Source organism: Cervus canadensis, chromosome 21, assembly GCF_019320065.1.
Source record: "Cervus canadensis isolate Bull #8, Minnesota chromosome 21, ASM1932006v1, whole genome shotgun sequence".
NCBI lineage: Eukaryota > Metazoa > Chordata > Mammalia > Artiodactyla > Cervidae > Cervus > Cervus canadensis.
In genome coordinates, this window is record NC_057406.1 from 43,263,786 (window position 1) to 43,275,801 (window position 12,016).

The 12,016-nt window shown below is 33.5% G+C and overlaps 2 pseudogenes; both read left to right on the top strand.

Annotated features, from left to right (window-relative positions):
• The window catches only part of LOC122423175, a 95,115-nt pseudogene extending 94,676 nt beyond the window's left edge, over window positions 1-439 (top strand).
• Window positions 440-10,297: 9,858 nt separating this feature from the next.
• LOC122423176 lies at window positions 10,298-11,228 on the top strand (annotated as a pseudogene).
• The last annotated feature ends 788 nt before the right edge of the window (window positions 11,229-12,016 follow it).

Consider the following 12,016-nt stretch of genomic DNA (forward strand, 5'->3'; position numbering starts at 1 on the left):
CATTGATCATTTTGTCTGTGATGCATCTCCCCTCCTGAAAATCTCGTGTTCAAATACTTGGTACATGGAACAGACTGTTATCATCTGTGCTGTGCTGACCCTCCTTATGACAATGATGTGTGTGGCTCTGTCCTATATTTATATCATCAAGACAATTTTAGGATTCCCTTCTGCCCAACAGAAGAAAAAGGCCTTTTCTACTTGCTCTTCCCACATGATTGTGGTTTCAATCACCTATGGCAGCTGCATCTTCATCTACATTAAACCTTCAGCGAAGGACTCAGTGGCCGTTAACAAGGGTGTGACCATGCTCACTACTTCCATCGCTCCAGTGCTGAACCCTTTCATTTACACACTGAGGAACACGCAAGTCAAACACGCCTTCAATAACTCAATCAAAAGACTTGCTATATTAAAAAAAAAAAATAAGAGAATGTAAAGCCAAATAAACACATACTGAACTTACGAAGTTTTGCCATCAGGGTATTTACTCAAAACACTCTCATTCATCCTGGTCTAGTGACAACTTCTTCAGAAACATCATTTATGAGCAGGTTAGCAATTTTTAAAAATTTAAATCCTAGCTTCACCTCCAAATTAAAAGTATCAAAGATGAAACACAACAGGTAAAACAGAAGCATAGCACCAAATTAGACCTACCAAGAGAGAACAGTAAGTTGATAAATTTTTACATTTTCCAGAGAAAGAATAAGTAATGGTTGCCATTAGTTTTTCAAATTACTTTCAAATGAAAAACTTTTAAATGATTTATTTGTTGATTCACATAACAAATATGTATTAGGTAATTTCTTTGGGGTAGGTACAACAGAGAACAACTAGCAAAATTTTATTCCCATGTACCTTTGGGAGTGAACAGAAGCAATACTATGTTAAATAAAGCAAAAGTTAACTTGCAGAAAATAAGCACTTTTATGAAGGAGAATAATAAACCTTTATAATTATGACAATAATAATAGCATTTTTCTAAATACTAATACTAAATACTAAAAGCTAAACAGAACAGTGTGGTACAGGCACAAAAACTGACACATTGATCAAGGGAAGAGAGTAGAGAGCCCAGAAAGAAACTCAGGCACCTATTATCAATTAATCTATAGCAAAACTAAATACTAAACATTAAAACAAAAATTACAAAAAATGCATGTTGAATTTTTAATAACAAAACTTTTAAACATTATGGTAATAATAGTAATACATACAGGCTCAGTCATGTCTAACTCTTTGTGACCCCATGGACTCTAGCCCATCAGGCTCCTCTATCCACAGGATTTTCCAGGCAAGAATACTGTAGTGGGTTGTCATCTCCTACTCCAGGATATCTTCCCAATCCAGGGATCGAACTGGTGTCTCTTGTGTCTTCTGCATTGACAGGCAGAGTCTTTACCACTGCACCTCCTGGGAAGCCTCTTAAATGTTATAAGCTTTTCTAAAAAAAAAAAAAAAGAAAGAAAGAAATGAAAGGGAAAATTGTGAGAATGGATAATAACTATTTTGAGGAATTTAAGTGTTTTGGTATTGCAAAAGCTTGCCAGATGCAGACACATATGTTGAAATGCCAACACACAATGTCTCTAAAATAGGCAAGCACACATCAAAAATTAAGTAAAAGAAATAAAGAATATAAAAACAGCCAGATGTATGAAATCCTGGAAACTTACAAATGTTTTCAAAAGAAAAATGAAAAGCTGTACATAAAGGTATTGCATTTTTTAATGATATGAATGGTTATACATTGGAGGAACAGAAACTATTTACTACATTTCCTAGAAAAAGAAGCTTACACAGATCATCATCTGAAACCACTTCCTCTATTCACTACAATTTATGCTATATGCTCTTGAACCTACAGGCCTCTCTGTGTTCACATTTAGTCTTTTACAACTTCTATTTCCCTGTATTTTATATATATTCTCATTATTTATTGGATCACTCTTTTTTTCCTTCAGTTTTTTCTTTTTTGTTTGGTTTTTGATTTAATAGTCACTCAGTTTCCTTAAAAAATAAAACACAGCACTACTCTGTGATTTAACCAACCCACTTCCCGGTATATATTCAAAAGTACTGAAAAGGATCTCAAAGAGATGTGTGCACACTCATGTTCATTGTAGCAATATTCACAATAACTAATATGTAGAAACAACCTAAATGTCTTCCTACTGATTAATGGATAAGTTAAATGTGGTATATACACACAATGGAATACTACTTGGCCTTCAAAAAGAAAAAGATTCAGCAACATGTGAAAATATGGATGGACCTCGAAGACAGTATCCTAAGTGAAATAAACCAGATACAGAAAGACAAAAACTTCATGATTTCATTTACATGAAATTTCTAGAATAGTCAATAAAATTAAAAACTGGAATAGTGATTACCAGGGAACAGGGCTGAAAGGGTCAGGGGAATGGAGAATTATTAATGAAAAGGCATAAAATTTTAGTTAAGTAAAATCCATAAACTCTAGAGACCTGCTTTACAACATTGTACCTATAATCAACAATAATGTATTCTACACTAAAAATTTGTTAAAAGGGTAGATCTCACAAAGTGTTCTTACCACAATAAAATCTTTTCAGAAAATATACACACATATACATTTTTCAGATAAGAGACAAGCTTTTATCAATATGACTTCAGTGAATACCTAGATCTAAACCTTGATGCTAGTTAATATTCCTGTACATGATAATCAACCCATCATTCATCCATACCTACTGTTATTGAAAGGGCTATTCCTTTCAGATTTTACATTTTTACAACATGTCTATGCTTCACCCTTGAAATTTTATGAAAGAATCATCAGAATATCCATTGTATATTTTCCAAAAAACAAAATGGGCTCAGAAATCAACACAGTAATCATGGCACTGGTACTGTTACCTTATCATGAACAATAAAGATCACTGGGCTGTGTGATTTTGTGACTTATTAAAAAAAATTACATATATGTCATCATCCAGTTCATAACAGGATGCTCCTAAAACACTTGGAATTTCTTAAGGGATGAGAGCAATAAAGATATCTTAGCTTATGTTAATGAGAAGATAAGGGAAGTCCTTAAATCACCTTAGGATGAAGCCTGGTTGCCAGGGAAATCAATCAATTGATTAGAGGATTGGAATTTACAGTCCCCAAATTGGAAAAGAACCTGATGCTGGGAAACACTGAAGGCAGGAGGAGAAGGGGACGACAGAGGATGAGATGGTTGGATGGCATTATCGACTCGATGGACATGAGTTTGAGCAGGCTCGGGGAGTTGGTGATGGACAGGGAGGGCTGGTGTGCTGCAGTCCATGGGGTCGCAAAGAGTCGGACACGACTGGGCGACTGAGCTGAACTGAACTGAAATCCCTCACCTCAGTGAAGAGAGAGGGTACTCGCTGGAGATTTAGTTCAATGTACAGAGATCAATGATTTAAACAATAATCACTACATAATAAAGCCTCCATAAAACCCCAAAAAGATGGGTTTCAGACAGCTTCTGGGCTGGAGAACATCTGGTGGGGCTGAAATGGGAAACGGGATTCTGTTCAGGAGGCAGAGAATGAATTTCACAAACTCGCAAACACTCACGCAGGCAAAGTTTATGTTTAAAAGGATAAAGACACAAAGCCCTCAGCATAGACACTGAGAAGGGGTAAAGAGCCCCCAAAGATGGGAATAACAGCAGCTTTTATATCTTTATTAGAATTGATCTGTTCGTTATTGGTTGGCTCGGGCCCAGATATGTGTAATTTTTCATCAATCAGTTTAAATGTTGCAATGTCCAGTTTGTCATTTTTATGGCTTTCTTGGATCTCCCAGTTTCTCAGTTTTTCTAGACATATCGACGCCATCACTTGACCCTTTCTCAAGACCCTCAGACCATTATTTAGGGGCTAGATGGCAACCCACTCCAGTGTTCTTGCCTGGAGAATCCCCACGGACAGAGGAGCCTGGGGGCCTGCAGTCCATGAAGCCGCAGAGTCGGACACTACTGAGCGACTAAGCCCAGCATAGCACAGATGTGTGTTTAGGAGAGAATTGTCTGCCCAGAATGTTTCTCTTTGATAAACTGGACAGGCATCAACGATTGTCTTGTCCTGGATCTGAATGTTTTATGATCCTCTGGACCAGGAAGACATTCCTCTGAATGCCTGGAAACTGGGACAAATACAGATTTAGGCTAGTGGAGCCAAAACACTTGTGTGTGAGAATTAAAATTGAAATTAGAAAAAGGGCAAAGACTCTGACTTCTACACTGACTGCCTAACAGTTTCTACCTCAGTGCTTTCTCATAGAAATCCTTTTTCAAATATGTGTATTGTGACTGTTTTCTTCCGGTCTCTGATTTGCATTTTTGTTTTCTTAACGATGTCTTTTGAAGAGCAGTTTTAATTTTGATGAAATCCAGTTTATCAATTTTTCCTTTTATGGTTTATGCTGGATTGTGTGTCCCAAGAAATCTTTGCCTACATGTTGAATTACTCCAGTGTCTTTGTCAACATCAGGAGGCCATGTATCTGTGAATCTGGCTGATCCATTTTATGTTATTTATCTGTGTGTTGATCTTTTCACCAGTACCTCACTGTTTTTATCACTGTGGCTTTAAAGTGTCTTGAATCTACGTACTGTAAATTCTGCAGCATTTTCAAGATTGATTTGACTTGATATCAGCTGCTTCCGTTTCCCATAACAATTTTACATATAGCTTGTCAGTTTTTCTTAAAAAAAAAAAATCCAGCTGGGATAGTGATTGAAATTGCATTGGAATTTAGAAATCAATTTGGGAAGAACTGATAAATAACACTGAATCTGCCAACCCACAGATGTGACTTATTTCCACACTTGTTTGAGTCTTTTAAAATGTATCTCAAAATAAATAAATAAAATGTACCTCAGCAATTTTTTTAGTGAAGAAGCTTTACAAATATTTTCTCAAATATATTTCTAAATATTTTCTGATTTTTATGCTATTATAAATGGTATTTAAAATTTCATTTTCAAGTTTGTCTTGAGTGTATAGAAATGCAATTTTTTTCTCATACATTTTCTTTTTTTATTATTCTTTTTTTAAATTAATTAATTTATTTACTTATTTTACTTTACAACATTGTATTGGTTTTGCCATGCAATTTATTTTTGTACATTAATTTTGCATCTGAAATCTTATTAAATTCACATATTAATTCAGTAGTCTTTTTTATTTTTTTATAAATGCCTTAGAATTTCCTGTGTACATAATCATGTATGAAATAAAGCATTTCTACCTCCTTACTCCAAATCTTTTTATGTATTAATTCTTCTTGCTTTATTGAAATAGCTGGAAACTTCAACTAGTACTCAACTGAAGTTATGTGAGTGAATATCCTGTCCTGTTCCTAACAATAGAGGAGAGCATCTAACGTTTTCACTGTTAAAATATGATGTTAATTGTAGGTTTTTCTTGCATGTTTCTCATCAGATCGGAAAATTTCCCTTTTAATTCTAGTTTCTGAGGATATCATGTATGTGTGCTGAATTTTGATAAACGCTTTTTCTGCATGTATTGAGATGACTTTTTTCTCCTTTATTTTGTTAATGTCGTTTGTTACATTGACTGACTAATACTAAGCTAAGCTTGCACTTCTGGTCCAAACTCTGCTTGGTCATGATGTATTATTCTTTTTATATAGTTCTGGATTCAATATTTTGTTTCATTTTTACATCTACACTTATGAGAAAGAGTAACCTGTGATTTTCCACTCTTGTAAATTCTATCTTGTTTTGGTGTCAGGTCTTGTTTATTTTGGGTGCATTTATAAGAATATACATTTTCAACATAAAAGTAAATATACTGTACACAGTGAAAACAAAACAAAAAGAGGGAAAAAGGAGACATTCCACTACAGAAAGTCATCAAATGACAAAAGAAGAGGGCAAAAGAAAAAGAAAGGAAAAAATGAATTACAAAACAGGTAAAAAAAAAAACTATTAACAAAGTGGCAATATGTCTAAATCATGGATATTTCTCAGTAATGTAAGTGAACTACTTATATATGCAATAGTAAAATTGAATATTAAAAAATTATAAGGGAAGAATGCCATGATTATTCCATTCAAGTGAAACACAAGAAAAAGGCAAATCAAATCTGATTTAGAATGACAGAAAGATCACTGGCTGCCTAGAAATAAAAAGTTTACTAGCAAAGGATATGATGGAAATTTGTGGGAATATGGAAATGTTTATTGTCTTTACAATGAAAATAAATGATTAAGGAAGTACATATTTTGAAAATTCACTAGCTAAAATATTTTAAAGGTTCCACCTATTGTATGTAAATTTTACTTCAATCTGCAACCCAGCCTTGACCTACATTAGTCCACAAATGAATAAAGGTAATAGTTATTTAAAGGAAAAGCAATATCGAGTGTATGCATAAAGATACTCTTATATACATAACTTGAAGGAACATACTAGTTATTAGTTATTAGTAGATTATAGTTCTAAGTACGTATCTCAGTATCTCAGAGAAATTTTACTTTGATCCAGTTTTCCAGACAATATACAGAAATATTTTTTAAAAACTTCTTGTCATATTTTTATAATTGTAGAAAATATAAAAGAAGCTAAAATGATTAAAGGTAATTAGAAACATCATAATTATCTATAGAGTGATATTTTACAATGGTAAAACTGGAAGCAACATTTATTTACAACAATGAGAAATTTGAATTTAAATGCTGTTGTTACAGTAATACAGTGAACTGAAATTAAATAGGTTTAAAATGATGCATGCAAATAATTATTGAGACATAAATAGGCTCACAAATATCTAAGTGTAGTCTTGTTGTTGTTTAGTCACTCTGTCATCACCAACTCTTTGCAACCCCATGGATTGTAGCTCAGCAGGTTCCTCAGTTCATGGGATTTCCCAGGCGTAGTACTGGAGTAGGCTGTCATTTCCTTCTCCAGGGGATTTTTCCAACCCAGGGACTGAACCTACGACTATGGCATTGCAGGTTCATTCTTCACCACTGAGCCACCTGGGAAGCCCAAGTGTAAAATAACTGTGACAATCTGAGTACCACAGTGTGGAAGCATTTTTAATACTGTTCATGCATTTGTAATTATTACATGTGATACACACGGATATATCTGCAGGAGTATAGAAAAGTATGGAAGGACATGCTCCAAATTGTTACCTTTCATTTCCTCTATTACCTCTTCCTTTATTCTTTTTCACTTTAATTTTTCATTGTCATATGTCTCATCAAATGTCAATATATAATATATTCATTTTATAGCAAATAGAAAAGTAGAGAGAGAGATCTATCTTCTTTACCTTACACAAGAATTAGTTAAAAGAAACTGGACTATGTTTTGTTTTTAATTAAAGTCAGTTGTCCTCCCCGTCTGTAAAGTGATTCTGTTGTTTTTCCTGTCTCTAAAGGTTGTTTTCCCTCTGTTGCTATACTAGTTTGCTTGTTTCATTTACCCAAAGGTCACAAGATACAAGATGATTACACAGATGCTTCATTAGTAGTTTTTGATCCTGAGTCACCAAGGACTCTCTTATTTATTAATTTTTGTGGCAGATTCAGCAAATGAAATAAATATTAAGGGTGACACTGGAAAAATCCTCTCTCTGAGCATAATAGTTCAGAACATCAGCTTGTCCAAAACTACTAGGAGTTCCTTTGAGCCTGCTTTTCTTCTCACTTATTGAAAGTTTTTATTTTCTTTTTTTAAAGCTGTTTCTTAGATTTGTCTTAGCACTACATCTATTGTGAGGAAGTTGATGTATTTGAAGACAAAAAAAATTAAGGAAATTATGCATTCCCAAGCTGCTGTTACTGTAGAAGTGACCAGATTCAATCAGCGTTGTTGTTGGTGTTCAGTCACCAAGTCACGTCTGACTCTTATTGACCCCACGGACTGCAGCATGCCAGCCTACCTTGTTCCTCACCATCTCCTAGGGTTTGCCCAAGTTTAAGTCCATTGAATCGGGGAAACCATCCAACCATCTCACCCTCTGTTTCCCATTCAATCAATAGTAACCAGAAATTCTCATACTTCTAATACTATTTGCATTATATTCATTTTCAAGTTGTAGCTATAAGAATAGTTGTAATTAAGTAACTAGTAGAGAGAAGCTGTGATTAACAGTCAGAATGTAAGTGTTATAAATTATGCACTTCATTTACATTTTTTGAGGCTTGGGTAATATTTGTCTCAAGTAAATTAGTCTTTCCTGATTGTACAAAATTTATCAGTGGAAATTCTAATGTGGGTATCAGTTAAACATCATTTTCAGAGCACTTTAATCTTGGATGGTATATATTTGTTGATAAGATTATTTTGAGCTACAAATAAATAATAGATCATCTAAAATAACTTGATTTGTATACCATGACAAATTAACACACCTGGAAACTAAAAAATGAAAACAAGTGGCTGAGTATGTGCTTGTCCAGCAAAATTCAAGACTGGGAACAGAGATGGCATTGGGAAATAATGAGCACTGGAGGGAAGACTATTCCAGATCAATAGTCTGTGTGAAGTATCTATTTCAACATCAAGTAAATAACAAAGGTCCAAGAAGTATAAAGTACCAGTTTGGTTATTAAAAAATAAAAGGAGAGTGTGAAAAGCCAAGAGTTTCATTTTGGAAGTTTTATATTTGCAGTGCATTTGGGTATATACTGAAGATCAGTCATTTTGGAGATAAGTTCAAGAAAACACTCAAAATGAGTATATATGTTAAGAAATAAAGCTTTGGGTAAAAACTTGCAATGAGTAGTAAGTAAATCAAAGAGATCTAATGTACATATTGATAGCAATATTATATTATAATATATAAGGTGATACGTATCCACTACATGAGCAATCATGTTGCAATTATAAAGGCATCAGAGTAACACCCTATACACTTTAAATTTACACAATGTTACATGTCAAATGTACTCAATTAAAAAAAATCAGGAAAATAGTAAAGAAATGCTAAGGACTATCACCATAGAGTTCAAGGGGAAAAAAAAGTGTCTAGATATTAGAAAGCCAAAAGATGACAGGAAAACATGTTGGGATTAATGTGAGTTATGAGAGAATTCTATAACTACTGTGTGGTTAAAACTAGACAATTCTTGTGAAGTTTCCTGAACTCTAGCAGCCAAAAAAAGATGAACTTTGGCATAAATTGCTTCATTAGATTTATTGTGACAAAATGTGATTACAATGTATTGATGATTGAATGTATGGTCTCTAAAAGGAAAACTGTTGTTGACAAGGTCACTGAAATAGTTAAAATTTGTTTATTACTCATTTTCTGCCAGGCAGTTTTCATAAGTACTCTAAATGTTAACATTTTATTTTTCAGCATTAGGATAATAATATTATTTCCACTTTGTAAATGACATAACTGAGTCACAGTGAAAGCAAGCCATGCTTGAAGAATATGCTTAAGAATTTAACCTGAATTTTTTGTAGTTAGTAATATTAATAATAGCACTTTGGAATGTGTCTTAACCTTAACAGATTGAAAACCAAAAAAATTGCAATAATTTTTACATCCCTATATGTTTATACCCAACACATAGTTATTCTACATCACATATTTGTCATCAAAATATTCCTTGTCTTCTGTACCACAGTAGGAAATTAGTGTAATTTTAAACTATGAGATAATTATGAGATAAGCTAGGAGATAAACTATGAGAAAATTATGAGGTAGAGTCAGGGGCATAGGTGAGTAAGAAAGAAGTTGTTTAAAGGAAACATAGACTTTTAAAATTGTAATCCTAGAACTCAACATATTCAGTACTGGATGTGGAATGCATTTAGTGAGACAAACTAGTTGTGATCAACTGTTTCAATAACAAAATTTTAAGGAAACACATGACGGTAAAAATGAAAGTTTAAAATTCAGCTTTATGAGTCAGTCTGTGAACAAGAAAAAACCCTTACTCTCACAAAACATTAGCAGCTAAATCCAAATATAAAGGGAAAATCAAATCCAAGACATAGACAAAATATAAAGTGGAAACAAAACATAAAATGTAATGAGGAAGAAGCACCAATAATATTCCATAGTATGATATAGATAAAGCAATTCTGATTTTTTTAATCTCCCCTGAAATGATCAATAATACACAATTGTGGAACCTAGGATACCAGCGTACTGAAAATATTTGCAAACAAGAATTTTTAATGGCTGTGAGTTTGTTTTCATAGTTTTGCCTTCATTAATAACCACTCTATGCATATCAAATATTTTTGAATTGTAAATGCAGATTGAGTAGAAGTCAGGATTCAGTGATGAGAAACCACACAACTTTTATCCTGCTGGGACTACTGATGATCCACAGCTGAACATTGTGATTTTTATCTTTTTATTTCTCACCTACATGTTGAGTGTAACTGGGAACCTGACAATCATCTCCCTCATCTTCATAGACTCTCACCTGAAAACTGCCATGTACTTTTTCCTGCAAAATTTCTCCTTCTTAGAAATCTCATTTATATCTGCTTGTATTCCCAGATAATTCCAGGTGACAAGACAATATCATATAATAAGTGTATCAGTCAAATATTTTTTGCTGATCTTTTTGGTGCAACTGAATTTTTTCTCCTGGCTACCATGTCCTATAATTGATACATGGCCAGCTGCAATCCCCTGCATTACATGACTGTCATGAACAACATGGTCTGTAGAAGACTCATCCTTTGTTGCTGGATGGCTGGCTTGTTGATCATAATCCCTCCACTTAGCCTGGGCCCACATCTGGAATTCTGTGACTCCAATGTTATTGACCATTTTTTCTGTGATGCAGTCCCCCTTCTAAAAATCTCATGCTCAGAAATGTGGCTTAAAAAGCAAATGATCATAGTCTGTGCAGTGTTGACCTTTATCATGACACTCCTGTGTGTTGTTCTATCATATATACACATCATCAAGACCATTTTACGATTCTCTTCTGCCCAGCAAAGGAAAAAGGCATTTTTCACATGTTCTTCCCATTTGATTGTAGTCTCCGTCACCTATGGAAGCAGTATTTTCATCTATGGTAAGCCTTCAGCAAAGGACTCAGCTATTAATAAGGACTCAGGTATTAATAAGAGTGTTACAATGCTCACTACTTCAATTGCTCCTATGCTGAACCCCTTCATTTACACCTTGAGAAACAAGCTAGTTAAACAAGCCTTTGGTGATGCAATCAAAAGAATTGCATTATTCTCAAAGATCTAATGGAATTTGCTAATGTAAAGAAATAAATTTTTCATAAAAAGATCATTTGTTCCTAAGTATGTATCTTTAAGCTTTTGAGTCATTTCTTTCCTGGTATGGAAACTGTTTCAAGCAGCTCTCTTAAAAAGACAGTATTATACATTTCTGGGAAACAGAAGAATGACATTACACAATGACAAGACTTCCAAAGGCCTAACAATGAAATGAAAGAATGAAAACCTACAAGTTCATTATGCATTTTGAACAGGGTAGGTGTATGATTGTTTTTCCCTTTTTCTAGATTTCAAGATAGTTTTTTGATACCATTTCAAGTATTAGAATAGAAAAGCTAAAAATGTATTGCCTTTACATTTTTATAGTTTAGAAGGGATACATGACCAGGGCATTTAAAAAAACATAACCATCACAAGGAGCAACAATAAAAATATTATTTTTAAGTTAACAAAAGAAACTATTACAAATTATAATATCTTAAGGTAGAAACTGAGTAATAAAAATAGTCTCCTATAATATTGAATACTCTAAAAATTCCAGACTAACAGATGAATTTAAATAGAAAACTTGTGAAATTAAAGTGCTAACAATTTTTCCGTGTGAATTTTTGAGGAAAAAGATTATTTATATATTAGATTGGCCAAAAAAGTTCTGTCAAGTTTTTCCATAATATCTCACAGAAAACTCTGAATGAACTTTTGGGCCAATCCAACACATAAGTATTTGTCTCTATACATTAATCTTTAACAGTATGCATTGGCTGGTGAGAAAATGATTAGAAGAGGGACTTCCGT